The sequence below is a fragment of the Eleutherodactylus coqui genome, unplaced genomic scaffold (assembly GCF_035609145.1).
Source record: "Eleutherodactylus coqui strain aEleCoq1 unplaced genomic scaffold, aEleCoq1.hap1 HAP1_SCAFFOLD_674, whole genome shotgun sequence".
Lineage (NCBI taxonomy): Eukaryota > Metazoa > Chordata > Amphibia > Anura > Eleutherodactylidae > Eleutherodactylus > Eleutherodactylus coqui.
This window is the reverse complement of record NW_027102217.1, coordinates 1-12,500: the sequence shown is the minus strand read 5'-3', so window position 1 is coordinate 12,500 and position 12,500 is coordinate 1.

Below are 12,500 nucleotides of genomic sequence, written 5' to 3'. Positions count from 1 at the left end.
TGTGTGGTGGCTGCTGGCAGCCGTGTGCTGGCTGCAGGGGTGGGCTGGGCGGCTGCCGAGGGCCCCCGTAGTGCACCTACCAGTAGGGGGCTCGACACCCAGGCTGAGCCTCCGATGTGCCCGGGCAGGACACCCAGGAGGCGGGGAGCAGCCCCCGCTGAAGTCCATGGCAGTTGGCAGAGGCGAGTCTTGGAGAAAAAACGACAAAGTCCAAACGCTCCAGGCGTGCCGGCCAGGGGTGCGGACCCGGGTGGCCGGGCCGGCGGGAGCTGCGGCTGCCGGGGCTGAGCCGAGTATTAGTGCATGTCCTGAGAACCGGGAAGGGGACAAACCGGTGGCTCCAGGCCGGGTTGGAGTTCCAGGAGGTCGGCCTGACTCTGGAGGTTTTCCCCTTAGCATTTCCCCATAGGCCAAAAGGGGGGAAGTCAAAAAAGCACCCCCAGCAGATGTATGCAGAGTTGGGCTGGGGGGTGACGGAGAGCGGGCTGTTGGCAGCTGTGTGGTGGCTGCTGGCAGCCGTGTGCTGGCTGCAGGGGTGGGCCTGGGCGTCTGCGGAGGGCCCCTTCAGAGTGCACCTACCAGTAGGGGCTCAAGACCCAGGCTGAGCCTCCGATGTGCCCGGGCTGGACACCCAGGAGGCGGGCAGCAGCCCCCGCTGAAGCCCACGGCAGTTGGCAGAGATGGGTCTTTGAGAAAAAAATGACAAAGTCCAAACGCTCCAGGCGCTGGCCAGGGGTGCGGACCGGGCTGGCCGGGGCCGGCGGGAGCTGCGGCTGCCGGGGCTGAGCCGAGTGCCTATGCATGTCCTGAGAACCGGGAAGGGGACAAACCGGTGGCTCGAGGCCGGGCTGGAGTTCCAGGAGGTCGGCCTGACTCTGGAGGTTTTCCCCTTAGCATTTCCCCATAGGCCAAAAGGGGGGAAGTCAAAAAAGCACCCCCAGCAGATGTATGCAGAAGGGGCTGGGGGGTGACGGAGAGCGGGCTGTTGGCAGCTGCGTGGTGGCTGCTGGCAGCCGTGTGCTGGCTGCAGGGGTGGGCCTGGGCGGCTGCGGAGGGCCCCCTGAGTGCACCTGCCAGCGGTGGTTGAAGACATTGCCTGAGCCTCCGATGTGCCCGGGCAGGACACCCGGGAGGCGGGGAACAGCCCCCGCTGAAGTCCATGGCATGTGCCAGAATCGAGTCTTGGAGAAAAAATGACAAAGTCCAAACGCTCCGGCGCCGGCCAGGGCGGTTGACCCCGGCTGGCCGGGCCGGCGGGGGCTGCGGCTGCCGGGGCTGAGCCGAGTGTCGATGCATGTCGTGAGAACCGGGAAGGGGACAAACCGGTGGCTCGAGGCCGGGTTGGAGTTCCAGGAGGTCGGCCTGACTCTGGAGGTTTTCCCCTTAGCATTTCCCCATAGGCCAAAACGGGGGAAGTCAAAAAAGCACCCCCAGCAGATGTATGCGGAGGGGCTGGGGGTTGACGGGGAGCGGGCTGTTGGCAGCTGTGTGGTGGCTGCAGGGGTGGGCCTGGGCGGCTGCGGAGGGCGCCTTCAGAGTGCACCTACCAGTAGGGGCTCAAGACCCAGGCTGACCCTCCGATGTGCCCGGGCAGGACACCCAGGAGGCGGGGAGCAGACACCCCCGCTGAAGCCCACGGCAGTTGGCAGAGATGAGTCTTTGAAAAAAATGACAAAGTCCAAACGCTCCAGGCGCTGGCCAGGGGTGCGGACCGGGCTGGCCGGGCCGGAGGGGGCTGCGGCTGCTGGGGCTGAGCCGACTGTCTATGCATGTCCTGAGAACCGGGATGGGGACAGACCTGTGGCTCCAGGCCGGGTTGGAGTTCCAGGAGGTCGGCCTGACTCTGGAGGTTTTCCCCTTAGCATTTCCCCATAGGCCAAAAGGGGGGAAGTCAAAAAAGCACCCCCAGCAGATGTATGCAGGAGGGGCTGGGGGGTGACGGAGAGCGGGCTGTTGGCAGCTGTGTGGTGGCTGCTGGCAGCCGTGTGCTGGCTGCAGGGGTGGGCCTGGGCGGCTGCCGAGGGCCCCCAAAGCGCAGCTACCAGCGGTGGCTCAAGACATTGCCTGAGCCTCCGATGTGCCCGGGCAGGACACCCGGGAGGCGGGGAGCAGCCCCCGCTGAAGCCCACGGCAGTTGGCAGAGATGAGTCTTTGAAAAAAACGACAAAGTCCAAACGCTCCAGGCGTGCCGGCCAGGGGTGCGGACCGGGCTGGCCGGGCCGGCGGGGGCTGCGGCGGCCGGGGCTGAGCCGAGTGTCAATGCATGTCGTGAGAACCGGGAAGGGGACAAACCGGTGGCTCCAGGCCGGGTTGGAGTTCCAGGAGGTCGGCCTGACTCTGGAGGTTTTCCCCTTAGCATTTCCCCATAGGCCAAAAGGGGGGAAGTCAAAAAAGCACCCCCGGCAGATGTATGCAGGAGGGGCTGGGGGGTGACGGAGAGCGGGCTGTTGGCAGCTGTGTGGTGGCTGCTGGCAGCCGTGTGCTGGCTGCAGGGGTGGGCCTGGGCGGCTGCCGAGGGCCCCCGTAGTGCACCTACCAGTAGGGGGCTCGAGACCCAGGCTGAGCCTCCGATGTGCCCGGGCAGGACACCCAGGAGGCGGGGAGCAGCCCCCGCTGAAGTCCATGGCAGTTGGCAGAGGCGAGTCTTGGAGAAAAAACGACAAAGTCCAAACGCTCCAGGCGTGCCGGCCAGGGGTGCGGACCCGGGTGGCCGGGCCGGCGGGAGCTGCGGCTGCCGGGGCTGAGCCGAGTATTAGTGCATGTCCTGAGAACCGGGAAGGGGACAAACCGGTGGCTCCAGGCCGGGTTGGAGTTCCAGGAGGTCGGCCTGACTCTGGAGGTTTTCCCCTTAGCATTTCCCCATAGGCCAAAAGGGGGGAAGTCAAAAAAGCACCCCCAGCAGATGTATGCAGAGTTGGGCTGGGGGGTGACGGAGAGCGGGCTGTTGGCAGCTGTGTGGTGGCTGCTGGCAGCCGTGTGCTGGCTGCAGGGGTGGGCCTGGGCGTCTGCGGAGGGCCCCTTCAGAGTGCACCTACCAGTAGGGGCTCAAGACCCAGGCTGAGCCTCCGATGTGCCCGGGCTGGACACCCAGGAGGCGGGCAGCAGCCCCCGCTGAAGCCCACGGCAGTTGGCAGAGATGGGTCTTTGAGAAAAAAATGACAAAGTCCAAACGCTCCAGGCGCTGGCCAGGGGTGCGGACCGGGCTGGCCGGGGCCGGCGGGAGCTGCGGCTGCCGGGGCTGAGCCGAGTGCCTATGCATGTCCTGAGAACCGGGAAGGGGACAAACCGGTGGCTCGAGGCCGGGCTGGAGTTCCAGGAGGTCGGCCTGACTCTGGAGGTTTTCCCCTTAGCATTTCCCCATAGGCCAAAAGGGGGGAAGTCAAAAAAGCACCCCCAGCAGATGTATGCAGAAGGGGCTGGGGGGTGACGGGGAGCGGGCTGTTGGCAGCTGCGTGGTGGCTGCTGGCAGCCGTGTGCTGGCTGCAGGGGTGGGCCTGGGCGGCTGCGGAGGGCCCCCTGAGTGCACCTGCCAGCGGTGGTTGAAGACATTGCCTGAGCCTCCGATGTGCCCGGGCAGGACACCCGGGAGGCGGGGAACAGCCCCCGCTGAAGTCCATGGCATGTGCCAGAATCGAGTCTTGGAGAAAAAATGACAAAGTCCAAACGCTCCGGCGCCGGCCAGGGCGGTTGACCCCGGCTGGCCGGGCCGGCGGGGGCTGCGGCTGCCGGGGCTGAGCCGAGTGTCGATGCATGTCGTGAGAACCGGGAAGGGGACAAACCGGTGGCTCGAGGCCGGGTTGGAGTTCCAGGAGGTCGGCCTGACTCTGGAGGTTTTCCCCTTAGCATTTCCCCATAGGCCAAAACGGGGGAAGTCAAAAAAGCACCCCCAGCAGATGTATGCGGAGGGGCTGGGGGTTGACGGGGAGCGGGCTGTTGGCAGCTGTGTGGTGGCTGCAGGGGTGGGCCTGGGCGGCTGCGGAGGGCGCCTTCAGAGTGCACCTACCAGTAGGGGCTCAAGACCCAGGCTGACCCTCCGATGTGCCCGGGCAGGACACCCAGGAGGCGGGGAGCAGACACCCCCGCTGAAGCCCACGGCAGTTGGCAGAGATGAGTCTTTGAAAAAAATGACAAAGTCCAAACGCTCCAGGCGCTGGCCAGGGGTGCGGACCGGGCTGGCCGGGCCGGAGGGGGCTGCGGCTGCTGGGGCTGAGCCGACTGTCTATGCATGTCCTGAGAACCGGGATGGGGACAGACCTGTGGCTCCAGGCCGGGTTGGAGTTCCAGGAGGTCGGCCTGACTCTGGAGGTTTTCCCCTTAGCATTTCCCCATAGGCCAAAAGGGGGGAAGTCAAAAAAGCACCCCCAGCAGATGTATGCAGGAGGGGCTGGGGGGTGACGGAGAGCGGGCTGTTGGCAGCTGTGTGGTGGCTGCTGGCAGCCGTGTGCTGGCTGCAGGGGTGGGCCTGGGCGGCTGCCGAGGGCCCCCAAAGCGCAGCTACCAGCGGTGGCTCAAGACATTGCCTGAGCCTCCGATGTGCCCGGGCAGGACACCCGGGAGGCGGGGAGCAGCCCCCGCTGAAGCCCACGGCAGTTGGCAGAGATGAGTCTTTGAAAAAAACGACAAAGTCCAAACGCTCCAGGCGTGCCGGCCAGGGGTGCGGACCGGGCTGGCCGGGCCGGCGGGGGCTGCGGCGGCCGGGGCTGAGCCGAGTGTCAATGCATGTCGTGAGAACCGGGAAGGGGACAAACCGGTGGCTCCAGGCCGGGTTGGAGTTCCAGGAGGTCGGCCTGACTCTGGAGGTTTTCCCCTTAGCATTTCCCCATAGGCCAAAAGGGGGGAAGTCAAAAAAGCACCCCCGGCAGATGTATGCAGGAGGGGCTGGGGGGTGACGGAGAGCGGGCTGTTGGCAGCTGTGTGGTGGCTGCTGGCAGCCGTGTGCTGGCTGCAGGGGTGGGCCTGGGCGGCTGCCGAGGGCCCCCGTAGTGCACCTACCAGTAGGGGGCTCGAGACCCAGGCTGAGCCTCCGATGTGCCCGGGCAGGACACCCAGGAGGCGGGGAGCAGCCCCCGCTGAAGTCCATGGCAGTTGGCAGAGGCGAGTCTTGGAGAAAAAACGACAAAGTCCAAACGCTCCAGGCGTGCCGGCCAGGGGTGCGGACCCGGGTGGCCGGGCCGGCGGGAGCTGCGGCTGCCGGGGCTGAGCCGAGTATTAGTGCATGTCCTGAGAACCGGGAAGGGGACAAACCGGTGGCTCCAGGCCGGGTTGGAGTTCCAGGAGGTCGGCCTGACTCTGGAGGTTTTCCCCTTAGCATTTCCCCATAGGCCAAAAGGGGGGAAGTCAAAAAAGCACCCCCAGCAGATGTATGCAGAGTTGGGCTGGGGGGTGACGGAGAGCGGGCTGTTGGCAGCTGTGTGGTGGCTGCTGGCAGCCGTGTGCTGGCTGCAGGGGTGGGCCTGGGCGTCTGCGGAGGGCCCCTTCAGAGTGCACCTACCAGTAGGGGCTCAAGACCCAGGCTGAGCCTCCGATGTGCCCGGGCTGGACACCCAGGAGGCGGGCAGCAGCCCCCGCTGAAGCCCACGGCAGTTGGCAGAGATGGGTCTTTGAGAAAAAAATGACAAAGTCCAAACGCTCCAGGCGCTGGCCAGGGGTGCGGACCGGGCTGGCCGGGGCCGGCGGGAGCTGCGGCTGCCGGGGCTGAGCCGAGTGCCTATGCATGTCCTGAGAACCGGGAAGGGGACAAACCGGTGGCTCGAGGCCGGGCTGGAGTTCCAGGAGGTCGGCCTGACTCTGGAGGTTTTCCCCTTAGCATTTCCCCATAGGCCAAAAGGGGGGAAGTCAAAAAAGCACCCCCAGCAGATGTATGCAGAAGGGGCTGGGGGGTGACGGAGAGCGGGCTGTTGGCAGCTGCGTGGTGGCTGCTGGCAGCCGTGTGCTGGCTGCAGGGGTGGGCCTGGGCGGCTGCGGAGGGCCCCCTGAGTGCACCTGCCAGCGGTGGTTGAAGACATTGCCTGAGCCTCCGATGTGCCCGGGCAGGACACCCGGGAGGCGGGGAACAGCCCCCGCTGAAGTCCATGGCATGTGCCAGAATCGAGTCTTGGAGAAAAAATGACAAAGTCCAAACGCTCCGGCGCCGGCCAGGGCGGTTGACCCCGGCTGGCCGGGCCGGCGGGGGCTGCGGCTGCCGGGGCTGAGCCGAGTGTCGATGCATGTCGTGAGAACCGGGAAGGGGACAAACCGGTGGCTCGAGGCCGGGTTGGAGTTCCAGGAGGTCGGCCTGACTCTGGAGGTTTTCCCCTTAGCATTTCCCCATAGGCCAAAACGGGGGAAGTCAAAAAAGCACCCCCAGCAGATGTATGCGGAGGGGCTGGGGGTTGACGGGGAGCGGGCTGTTGGCAGCTGTGTGGTGGCTGCAGGGGTGGGCCTGGGCGGCTGCGGAGGGCGCCTTCAGAGTGCACCTACCAGTAGGGGCTCAAGACCCAGGCTGACCCTCCGATGTGCCCGGGCAGGACACCCAGGAGGCGGGGAGCAGACACCCCCGCTGAAGCCCACGGCAGTTGGCAGAGATGAGTCTTTGAAAAAAATGACAAAGTCCAAACGCTCCAGGCGCTGGCCAGGGGTGCGGACCGGGCTGGCCGGGCCGGAGGGGGCTGCGGCTGCTGGGGCTGAGCCGACTGTCTATGCATGTCCTGAGAACCGGGATGGGGACAGACCTGTGGCTCCAGGCCGGGTTGGAGTTCCAGGAGGTCGGCCTGACTCTGGAGGTTTTCCCCTTAGCATTTCCCCATAGGCCAAAAGGGGGGAAGTCAAAAAAGCACCCCCAGCAGATGTATGCAGGAGGGGCTGGGGGGTGACGGAGAGCGGGCTGTTGGCAGCTGTGTGGTGGCTGCTGGCAGCCGTGTGCTGGCTGCAGGGGTGGGCCTGGGCGGCTGCCGAGGGCCCCCAAAGCGCAGCTACCAGCGGTGGCTCAAGACATTGCCTGAGCCTCCGATGTGCCCGGGCAGGACACCCGGGAGGCGGGGAGCAGCCCCCGCTGAAGCCCACGGCAGTTGGCAGAGATGAGTCTTTGAAAAAAACGACAAAGTCCAAACGCTCCAGGCGTGCCGGCCAGGGGTGCGGACCGGGCTGGCCGGGCCGGCGGGGGCTGCGGCGGCCGGGGCTGAGCCGAGTGTCAATGCATGTCGTGAGAACCGGGAAGGGGACAAACCGGTGGCTCCAGGCCGGGTTGGAGTTCCAGGAGGTCGGCCTGACTCTGGAGGTTTTCCCCTTAGCATTTCCCCATAGGCCAAAACGGGGGAAGTCAAAAAAGCACCCCCGGCAGATGTATGCGGAGGGGCTGGGGGTTGACGGGGAGCGGGCTGTTGGCAGCTGTGTGGTGGCTGCAGGGGTGGGCCTGGGCGGCTGCGGAGGGCGCCTTCAGAGTGCACCTACCAGTAGGGGCTCAAGACCCAGGCTGACCCTCCGATGTGCCCGGGCAGGACACCCAGGAGGCGGGGAGCAGACACCCCCGCTGAAGCCCACGGCAGTTGGCAGAGATGAGTCTTTGAAAAAAACGACAAAGTCCAAACGCTCCAGGCGTTGCCCAGGGGTGCGGACCCGGCTGGCCGGGCCGGCGGGGGCTGCGGCTGCCGGGGAAGATCCGAGTGTCAATGCAGGTCCTGAGAACCGGGAAGGGGACAAACCGGTGGCTCCAGGCCGAGCTCGAGTTCCAGGAGGTCGGCCTGACTGTGGAGGTTTTCCCCCTGGCTTTTCCCCATAGGCCAAAAGGGGGGAAGTCAAAAAAGCACCCCCGCCAGATGTATGCAGAGGGGCTGGCGGGTGACGGAGAGCGGGCTGTTGGCAGCTGTGTGGTGGCAGCTGGCAGCCGTGTGCTGGCTGCAGGGGTGGGCCCCGGGCGGCTGCGGAGGGCCCCCAAAGCGCACCTACCAGTAGGGGCTGAAGACCCAGGCTGAGCCTCCGATGTGCCCGGGCAGGACACCCAGGGGGCGGGGAGCAGCCCCCGCTGAAGTCCATGGCATGTGCCAGAGGCGACTCTTGGAGAAAAAACGACAAAGTCCAAACGCTCCAGGCGCTGGCCAGGGGTGCGGACCGGGCTGGCCGGGCCGGAGGGAGCTGCGGCTGCCGGGGCTTAGCCGAGTGTCTATGCTTGTCCTGAGAACCGGGAAGGGGACAAACCGGTGGCTCCAGGCCGGGTTGGAGTTCCATGAGGTCGGCCTGACTCTGGAGGTTTTCCCCTTAGCTTTTTCCCATAGGCCAAAAGGGGGGAAGTCAAAAAAGCACCCCCGGCAGATGTATGCAGAAGGGGCTGGGGGGTGACGGAGAGCGGGCTGTTGGCAGCTGTGTGGTGGCTGCTGGCAGCCGTGTGCTGGCTGCAGGGGTGGGCCTGGGCGGCTGCGGAGGGCCCCCAAAGTGCACCTGCCAGCAGTGGCTCAAGACCCTGGCTGAGCCTCCGATGTGCCCCGGGCAGGATGCCCAGGAGGCCGGGCACGGACCGCAGCTTGCCCGCTTTGCCGTCCGATGAAGCTTGCACGGTCAGAAAAGTTTCAAAGTCCCAACGGGGAGAGAGTGTTGACGGCGAGGGGGCGCTGGCTGCTCCAGGGGCCGGGAGGGAGGCCCTGGAGGTCGGCCTGGGGGTGAGTGGAGCGGCCCCCGTGTGTCCCTGAGCGTCCCCCGGTCTTTGGTCGAGAGGGGGGTCTCAGCCGCTAATGTGCCCGCCTCAGGGAGTCCGGCCTGGGGCGAGTGGAGCAGCCCCCGTGTGTCCCTGAGCGCCCCCTGGCGTTCGCTGAAGAGGGGGTCTCAGCCGCCAATATGGCCGCCCGGGTGCCCGGGGGAGCGGCCTGGGGTGGCCCTGTGCAGCCTCCGGGCGCCCCTGAGTGTTTTTCAGTATCTGGCCGAGACACCCCCTGACCCTCCGACGGTGTCCGTTTGGAGCGCCTGGTGCCTGGGCACCCCCTGAGTGTTTTTCAGTATCTGGCCGAGACACCCCCTGACCCTCCGCCGGTGTCCGTTTTTAGTGCCTGGTGCCTGGGCACAGACCGCGGCAGCTCCCGCTGGCCGCATTGACAGAGTGCTGAAAAAATGACAAAGTCCGAAAATGCATGAGAACCGGGAAGGGGACAAACCGGCGGCTCCAGGCCGAGCCGGAGTTCCAGGAGGTCGGCATGATTTTGCCGGTTTCCCCATAGGAGGTGCCAAGTTGCCAAAATGGGGGAACTCAAAAAAGCACCCCCGCCAGATGTATGTAGGGGGGCTGGATGGTCGATAGGGAGTGGGTGCCTGGCAGCAGGGGCCACCCCGCGCAGGTGCCCCGGGGGGCCCGCGGGGGGCCCCCGAAGACACCCCCCCCAGCACTCGCTGAAAACCCCGTCCTTGGCAGTTGGCAGAGATGAGTCTTTGAGAAAAAACGACAAAGTCCAAACGCTCCAGGCGTGCCGGCCAGGGCGGCGGACCCGGCTGGCTGGGCCGGCGGGAGCTGCGGCTGCCGGGGCTGAGCCGAGTGTCAATGCATGTCGTGAGAACCGGTATGAGGGTAATCCTGGTCGCTCCGGGCCGAGCCCCGGTTCCACGAAGGCGGAAGGAGCGGGCCTGTTTCCCCTGATAGCGCCGACGGCGGTAAAATAAGGCCTCGCAAAACGTCAGCACGAACACCTTGTCGGGGTATAAGGGAACGAGCGGTGTGCGGTCTTTGACAAAGTGACAGTGTGTCTCAAAAAAAGCACCCCCGGCAGATGTGCGCGGACGGGGCTGGCTGGTGACGGAGAGCGGGCTGTTGGCAGCGGTGTGTGCTGGCTGCAGGGGTGGCCCGGGGCGGCTGCGGAGGGCCCCCTGAGTGCACCTACCAGTAGTGGCTCAACACCCTGGCTGAGCCTCCGATGTCCCCGGGCAGGACCCCAGGAGGCCGGGCACAGACCGCCGCTTGCCCCCTTTGCCGTTTGACGAAGCTTGCACGGTCGGAAAAAGTTTCAAAGTCCCAACGGGGAGAGAGGGTTGACGGCGAGGGGGTGCTGGCTGCTCCAGGGGCCGGGGGGAGCCCCTGGAGGTGGGACTGGGGGTGTGGAGGGGCCCCCTAGGAGCACCCAACAGTCGTGGGTCAAGACCCTGCCTGAGCCTCCGGTGTTGCAGGGAAGGACACCCAGGAGGCGGGGAACAGCCGGGGCAGCCCCCCTTGCAGTTGAACAAAGTTTGAGGAGACAAGTCATGAAAATGACAAAGTCCAAACGCTCCAGGCGTGCCGGCCAGGGGGGCGGACACGGCTGGCCGGGCCGGCGGTGGCTGCAGCTGCCGGGGCTAAGCCGAGTGTCGATGCAGGTCCTGAGAACCGGGAAGGGGACAAACCGGTGGCTCCAGGCCGGGTTGGAGTTCCAGGAGGTCGGCAGGACTCTGGAGGTTTTCCCCTTGGCATTTTCCCATTGGCCACAATGGGGGAAGTCAAAAAAGCACCCCCAGCAGATGTATGCAGAGGGGCTGGCTGGTGATGGGGAGCGGGCTGTTGGCAGCGGTGTGCTGGCTGCAGAGGTGTGCATGGGCGGCTGCGGAGGGCCCTCTGAGTGCACCTGCCAGCAGTGGCTCAAAACCCTGGCTGAGCCTCCGATGTCCCCAGGGAGGACCCCAGGAGGCCGGGCACAGACCGCAGCCTGCCCCCTTGCCGTTTGATGAAGCTTGCACCGTCAGAAAAGTTTCAAAGTCCCAACGGGGAGTGTTGAGGGCGAGGGGGTGCTGGCTGCTCCAGGGGCCGGGGGCAACCCCTGGAGGCTGGGCACGGACCGCGGCACACCCCCCCTTGCAGTCGAACAAAGTTTGAGGAGACAAGTCATGAAAATGACAAAGTCCAAACGCTCCAGGCGCCGGCCAGGGGGGCGGACCCTGCTGGCTGGGCCGGCGGGGGCTGCGGCTGCCGGGGCTGAGCCGAGTGTCAATGCAGGTCCTGAGAACCGGGAAGGGGGCAAACCGGCGGCTCCAAGCCGAGCTCGAGTTCCAGAAGGTCGGCCTGACTCTGGAGGTTTTCCCCCTGGCTTTTCCCCATAGGCCAAAATGGGGGAAGTCAAAAAAGCACCCCCAGCAGATGTATGCAGAGGGGCTGGGGGGTGATGGGGAGCGGGTGTTTGGCAGCAGTGTGCTGGCTGAAGAGGTGTGCATGGGCGGCTGCGGAGGGCCCCGTGAGTGCACCTGCCAGCGGTGGCTCAAAACCCTGGCTGAGCCTCCGCTGTCCCCGGGCAGGACCCCAGGAGGCCGGGCACGGACCGCCGGTCGCCCCCCATTGTAGTCCAACAAAGTTTGAAGAGACGAATCACGGAAATCACAAGTCCAAAAATCCCTGAGAACCGGGAAGGGGACAGACCGGTGGCTCCAGGCCGGGCTTGAGTTCCATGAGGTCGGCCTGACTCTGGAGGTTTTCCCCTTGGCATTTTCCCATTGGCCAAAATGGGGGAAGTCAAAAAAGCACCCCCGGCAGATGTATGCAGAGGGGCCTGGGGGGGGGTGACGGGGAGCGGGCTGTTGGCAGCAGTGTGCTGGCTGCAGAGGTGGCCCTGGGCGGCTGCAGAGGGCCCCCTGAGTGCACCTACCAGCAGTTGCTCTTGACCCTGCCTGAGCCTCCGGTGTTGCAGGTCAGGACACCCATTGGCGGGGAACAGCAGGTGGCAGCCCCTGCTGAAGTCGTTGGCAGAGATGAGTCTTTGAAAAAACGACAAAGTCCAAACGCTCCAGGCGTGCCGGCCAGGGTGGCGGACCCGGCTGGCTGGGCCGGTGGGAGCTGCGGCTGCCGGGGCTGAGCCGAGTGTCGATGTATGTCACGAGAACCGGTATGAGGGTGATCCTGGTCGCTCCGGGCCGAGGCACGGTTCCAGGAGGGCGGAAGGAGCGGGCCCGTTTCCCCTGATAGCGCCGACGGCGGTAAAATAAGGCCTCGCAAAACGTCAGGACGAACACCTTTTTTGCATATAAGGGAACGAGCGGTGTGCGGTCCTTGACAAAGTGACTATTTCTCAATGTGCTGAGGAGTGGGGACCGCTCAAAGTCAAAGCACCGCGGCCGCCCCTCTGCCACCTCCCTGGGAGCAGAGTCATCGAGCGCGAGGGTCCCCACTCCGCCTGTGCAGGCCGCGGGGCCAACAGGCTGGCTGGCTGCCCGGGCAGACCCCGCTCTCCGAGCGGCCGGGCCCCAACGTTCGAGAGGTGTAGGAAGCCACCTTGGGGGGCTGCGGAGGCCCCCCTGACACCGCATCCAAGCCCCTGCTGAGAACCCTGTCCTAGCTGCCTGCGAGGGCAGGCGGGACCCCCCAGGAGGCCGTGCACAGCCCGCGGCAGCCACTGCTGAAGCCCAGGGCAGTTGGCAGAGATGAGTCTTTGAGGAAAAACGACAAAGTCCAAACGCTCCAGGCGCCGGCCAGGGGTGCGGACCCGGCTGGACGGGCCGGCGGGAGCTGCGGCGGCTGGGGAAGAGCCGAGTGTCAATGCATGTCCTGAGAACCGGAAAGGGGACAAACTAGTAGCTCCAGGCCGGGA